At 37.3% G+C, this 6,284-nt stretch overlaps 1 long non-coding RNA gene across 1 annotated transcript; it reads right to left on the bottom strand.

Annotated features, from left to right (window-relative positions):
• Positions 1-235: 235 nt before the first annotated feature.
• LOC130592310 (uncharacterized) lies at positions 236-5,846 on the bottom strand. Its single transcript, XR_008970518.1, has 3 exons — positions 5,430-5,846; positions 2,113-2,320; positions 236-362 (listed from the first exon to the last, which is right to left on the bottom strand). It is a non-coding gene; the product is annotated as an uncharacterized LOC130592310 (long non-coding RNA).
• Positions 5,847-6,284: the final 438 nt, after the last annotated feature.

Genomic DNA, 6,284 nt, shown 5'->3' with positions numbered 1-6,284 from the left:
AGAGAAACTACCACCTAGCCCAGGAATGACAGTAACAGATTAAAAGAAATATTCAATAATATCTATCATATTTTAAAAAGAGAGAACTCCTTACCTGCCAAAGGAGCTTGGGAGAATTAATCTGTCTGTGTCAAAAAGACTGAGAACAAGTGAAACAGGATGATAATGATTGCCAGGATCTTACTTGCCTGGAGAGATAATATTGGACAACCAGTTTAACAAGGCAGGTGCCAAAAATCCTCTTGCAGATGCTATGGAGCAGCTTTCAAATACAAGAATGTACAAGGACCCCCATCATCTTGTCCTCTATATTTTCTGAGTTGCTCATTAAACCAGGGAAACCTCCAGTGAGGTGTGATGACCTGAAAACAGACAGGAGGTAAAGAATCAATGTTTTAAGTAAACCAGCAATTATAAAAAGATCTACAGCTTCTTCCATTGTAATCAGGTATATCACCAGGAGTGGCATAAAGCACCTAAATTGGAGAAAGAGCAGAGGAAGGGGAAGTGGGGGGGGGAAAGAAGTTCCCTTGGGAGATAACCAATAGGATGCTTAGTCTGTGTAGAGGGCAAAAGGTTAAGTGAAAATGAGATGAAGGAATGATCAGACATAGTCAGATCAGAGGCAGTTAAATAAAGGAATGTACTAACCTAAGATAAATGTGAAGAAGCATGTCTGTGCTGAGTGTGTTGGTGTAGCAGTTCAGAACCTGAGAGGAGGAAATCCCTGTTCCCAGTCCATATCAGTCGTAGCTGAAGCACTTCCCAGCAAAGAAACAGAAGGGCTAACGGCTTCCTCTCTGCTACTCCAATAGTGTAAAAGGACATTAAAATGCTTCTAATTACATCTACGCCTTTTGCAGGTCCTATTTACTGCTGGTGTGATAGAAATCATTCTTAGTGGTGAGAAAGGAAGCTAGGCCTGTGCTTCCTTTGTCTGTGGTATTGAACAATGATGCCGTTTAAAGAGTATGGACACAGAAGTACTGATAAGTACTCAAAAGCTACAAGTGCTGGTTGCTGCCACTTTTTATGAGTCAAAAAGCATGGGTTTCCATAACAATAAACAGCATTAGGTTTAAAGATGTGCATAATATAGCAAATAAATGCTTCAGACAGTCTATGTAAAACTTCATTAAATATTTTGTTAAATCTCCATTCTTAGCCTTCTCAACAAAAATAGCCTGGGTAACTGACAGCACCAGAAAAGGTCAAGTATCTCTACTGACCAGGTCTGGAAAGGACCACAAAAATTTTGTCCAAAAGCCTTTGGTGGTTTACAGCCTTTAAACATATCTAAGAATGGCCTTAGATTTCTAAACCCCAAGATGAAAGTTCAAATTCTTAGACCTCTTAATTTAGAGGTTAGTATTTTTTCTGCTTCCTCAGGAGATTATTTAACATACAGACATAATATTTAACATATTTAGCATATTTAACAATTAGAACTGGGAATTACAAAGTTGGAGCTGGAGTACCCAAACTGGATTTTTGAAAAGAAATTTTTGTGCTCTCAACAACTTTGGTGTTACAACAATTTGAGGAGAGAAGTTGGTGTGTGTTCTTTTCAGAGTTTGATTAGTCACAGAACTCATTAAGTCTAGCTGAACTTATCTTTAAGACTAACACAGATCCCACATATATTTATGTCAACTCTAAGCTACAATGAAAGAAGTGTGAGTCTGTAAATGAGGAGTTTCAAATGAAAGAGGTGGTTGAAGCATTTTGACCTTATTCAATGAAGGTCAGTTTTCCTTGAATTATACCTGTTTCTGTGTCTAGCATTTCAGTTACCTTCCAAGCGTCTATCAACAGTTTGTAAGTGGCATTCAACAATGAAGAAGAAAGCAAGCTGCTCACAAAACTCCCCTCTTATGCATGCGATAAAAAATAGAGTTCCACAGGAAGAGACAAAAGAGCGTTTGGGTCTCAGTCATCTGTGCCTATGGGAAAGGAGTGGTGAAGAGAGGCCAACAGCTCCGGGAAACAGGGGTAGGAGGGGTGAGTACAAATCAGCTTTATGAGCTAGCAAATGATGGATGGCTAAATGCCAGCTGGGAGCATTGCATACAATTGAGTTTGCATTGTTGCGATTATTAAAGGTTATTTTACTTTTAATTTTTTGTGGTAGGTGTTCTTACTCCTTCCTTACAGAAACCCTTGATTTTCACTTGCTAGATACTCAGATGCACTTGTCACATCCAAAAGGTGATTTTGGTTCTCAGATGCCAGGAAACCTTTCGACTGATCAAAACACAGCTGCACAGGCTTGCTTGATCTATTAATGGGTGCCACAAGTCTGGGGTATGTCTGTCTATACCTGTGAAAATAGATATAATTAATATAACAGATATCATAAGTATATGCAAATCCAGGTGGTAAAAAATGACTTATAGTAAGACAAGGTTTTCAGTTGCCAAACCAAATCAAGATATCAGAATCACTTAATCAAGCATATACAATGCGCACTCAGACTGCTGCTGTTGCAGGGACATCAGCAATCTCTTAATCTATTTTATTTTACATTAAGCTTGCTTTTTTAATGAAAAATCTTAAGAGACACAGTTTTTTTTTAAACATACTTCCAGGCTGTTACCTTTCCACAGCCTTTAAAATGCTTTTTCCATTATTTCTCACAAGTTGCTTGGACTTAAGAAGTCAGACTGTAGGACTACATGAGTTGCTGTTTAATGGACACTGATCTTAGGTATTAAAACAATAAATGAGCAACTTTCTGTTTCATATAAAATGCTTTCCGTGTAAGAGAACAGAATGTTTTCTTATGGGTAATCTTTTTATCCATTACAGAAATACATACCGCTCCTTTTACTAACAAATAACAGAGAGTGGCAATATCTTCAGTATGCTTGATTATATTAATACATTTTATATTACGATTTTATCTTCTTCACTCTGACATTTATTTCTACTTTAATGAGACAAAATGCCTGTCCAGGAGCTCTTGACTTTAAGTGCATTCTTAACATCAGCATATTAGCTGTCACATTCAGGCTAATAGGCTTAACTTCCCTGTTTGGGATCTTTGTTAAACAAGACCCAGCCCCCCTGATTTTAAAAAATTGATGTAAACTTTCACTTTAGTGGCACTGGAAAGACAATAATGCTGCTTCATCATCATCATCATATGAACACTCGTTATTATTGTTTGCTCCCAAATATCTTTATTTGACTCTTCTTGCAATAAAAGATATTGAACAAAAAGTAGATTAAGAGAGATTTTGAAGTCTTGATTTGCAGCAGTTCATTCTGAATCCTTCATTTTATTCAGTTTCGTACCATGAGGGCAAATGATTGTAGCTTTCATCATGAGCTCAAGCATTACATTTTAGCACACTGATCTTAAGTGCATGCAGATGAGTGTAACATCCTTTTTTTTTTTTTTTTTTAAGAATATTACAAGGCCCACTGTAAGCATATTAATGGCATTTTTTCATAACCATGGGTAATTCTGAGCAATGTTTCAAGGGACTTCTGGTTCCTCTCAATCTAGATGAAGCAATTGCAGGTTTTGAATATTTTTTCAATTCTGACTCTTAAATCACATTAGCATGTATCGCATTATCAGTGCAAGGGAAATCATAAACGAAAATATGCAGCTGATGTGATCTGGTTTTAAGAACAATTTAGAATCAGATTCCTCATTAATTATGTCTATTTTAATGGAAGGAGACAAAACCATTTACATGGCATTTAGACAAGAGTCCCATCCTTTTCTTCCCTCTTAATCCAAAACAACTCTGTGGGATTTGGAGTTTTTGTAAAAATCAAAACAAAACAAAACAACCCAAACCCAACCCAAACCCAATGGTGACAGATTTTCTGTATATACCTTATTTTTTTATTTACTTTTTTTTTTTCTCACTAGAAGGAAGTTGAAATACAGTGGTTAAAATTCCCTGTGGATTTGATCTTTGCTCATTGTTGACCAAAGGGCTGTTTCTACCTTTCTCGGTGACATGGAGTGTGTCTCAGTGGGTCAGAGGTACCAGTGTCAGAGAAACTGAATGCACTCTTGAGGAGTGTTTCTGTATTCAAGCTGCCTTTCAGTGGTTATGGTATTTCTGACTTCTTACTCTTTTCTTGTGAAACTGGGAGATAGTGGTTGTTTGCTTCCTTGTTTGCATGTATGAGGAAGTGAGAGAAAAAAAAAGATAAATTCCATCTGCCTGGTTGATTTGGCATTTTCAGCTCAGTTTCTCACTTTCTCCTGAGGAATACTCCAGGTCTTCTCACTAATATACACTGCTTAAGTGCTGGACATATGCTACAATAACAACAAATTATTAGCCTAGTGGGGTGAACGAATAACACCAATTAGTTATGGTGATGATGTTTCCATGACAAACTCTGGCCTTATGGAGTTGTTCATTTTTAAGCCTAAAAGCTTTCTGATATCTTTTGTCAGGCAACAGTATGACTTGACCACCTCAGTTATTAAATCTCTTCACTGATGCACACAGTCATGGACTGTGTGCCTACTTCAGCCAAAATTTCAATCAACACCTAGTGCAGAACTAAGTTTAGGCTTAACTGTAAAGACTTAGTCATAATAACTCAGATTTCCTGATGAATACTTATTAAATAATTTCATTGCCTATTTCCTGAGGAAACTCTAAAAGAGATGTTGGTGTGCACATGTACTTGGTTACATACTGTCAAATCAAACCCTGGTTCAGAATAACTCCAGGCTCATTAGCCTCAGTCATCAAATACAGCAGACCTCCTGACATGTCTAAACTTAAGCTTAAGTAACATTCAGAATAAAAACTTTTTATTGAGCTGAGAGTTAAATAATTGAGACATGCTTTTGTCCAGCCACAGAGGACAATGCTTCTTGCTGAAGGAATATGTAGGTATGTGCAAAAGACTAAAATATTTGGTGTCATAACATTACTGCTAGAACTGAGTATCTATGAACATAATTCTCAATCTGTTAACATTAAGCTGTTCCTCCCAGCACTCTAATAAGTATTACAGTAACACTGAACAGCATAAGATTAGTGTGATTTTAAAAAAGCTTTACATGTGCTTAAAATTTAAACCGTATCGCACCAGAGACACCAGTAATTTTGAAGGCTCTTTATGCTTCTCACCCTTCCTTTGCTAACACCAACAGTTCAGTGAACAAACCAACATTTTAATCTTTTTTTTTTCTTTTTTTCTTCCTCTCTCCACCACATCTTGACTGTAGAGAGAATGCAATTACATAATCATGCAGCAGATCATCAGTAAACTTTTCAGGTCTGCTGAAACAAAATCCAGAGGTCCACGTGTTCACTGAAATAAACAGGTATCAATGAGTTTAGGATGATTCACGTTGTCTGCGCCATGTTCTGTCAGAAGGGATAGATGCTCTTCATCCACTCTGGTATAAAAATCAGACACATCAGTATAAAATCTGGACTTACCCCACAATTTACTGCCACATTTTCCATTCTGCAGCTGACCTGTTATAACCCATCACTTGCAGACAAGGAAAGGAAGCAGAAGGCAGTAATGATCCAGAAGTCTTCCAGACCTTGTGAGCTGTGTTTCCACAGTCAGAAATTTTCAGGGAGAGACAGATAAGTGTTTTGTTAAATTAGGGACTTAAAAAAGGAAAATGACTGGGGAAGTCACAAGTCGAAAGGACGGTGACTGCTTTTGTAAAACTCCTAACTGGATCACCAAACACAATCACCAAGTGCCCAGCATTCTTTGCTGGATGTTAACTCACCAAGATGTTTCTCCACACACATTTAATACTTCTTGTAACCCATGTTTTTTTTTCAAAGAGCACCCTTCACAGTCATTAGCACACTTGGTAAGAGTTGGAGGCCTGGCTGCAAAAAAGCACTTTCACAGTGTTGTACAGTTGTTCTTCCTCCCTAATGTCTCTGTAATAGGCAGTTCAGCGCAGCCACTAGAGCTTACACTTATCTCATTTTCTTGCCCACTGATGTTTATGTAACAGTGATGTCACTGCTAGATTATGTCAGTCAGTAACATCTTGGAAACAGGAGGAAAAGAGACAGACTTGAAATGCTCAAATGAATTAATAACAATATGAATATTCGTATTGCCTTTTGACAAGAGGTTATAGTAGTTCAGAAATGAAGAGAGGGTCTTAAAGCTTCGTTGATTTGGCACCTCAGTGGAGTTAGTGCCTTGGAGCATTAAAAAAAAGGAATCAGACTGATAACTTTTACTAAAGTAATGAGAGGTAGGTCTGACAATAGAATCCTGTATGTACTTCAGCAAGTCAAAATCTTATCTAGTTGGTG

The sequence above is a fragment of the Pezoporus wallicus genome, unplaced genomic scaffold, assembly GCF_028554395.1.
Source record: "Pezoporus wallicus isolate ANWC-B61680 ecotype Strahan unplaced genomic scaffold, APGP_CSIRO_Pwel_v1 contig_3324, whole genome shotgun sequence".
NCBI lineage: Eukaryota > Metazoa > Chordata > Aves > Psittaciformes > Psittacidae > Pezoporus > Pezoporus wallicus.
Note: the sequence above shows the minus strand (reverse complement) of the source record. Positions and strands in the feature narration are given on the sequence as shown.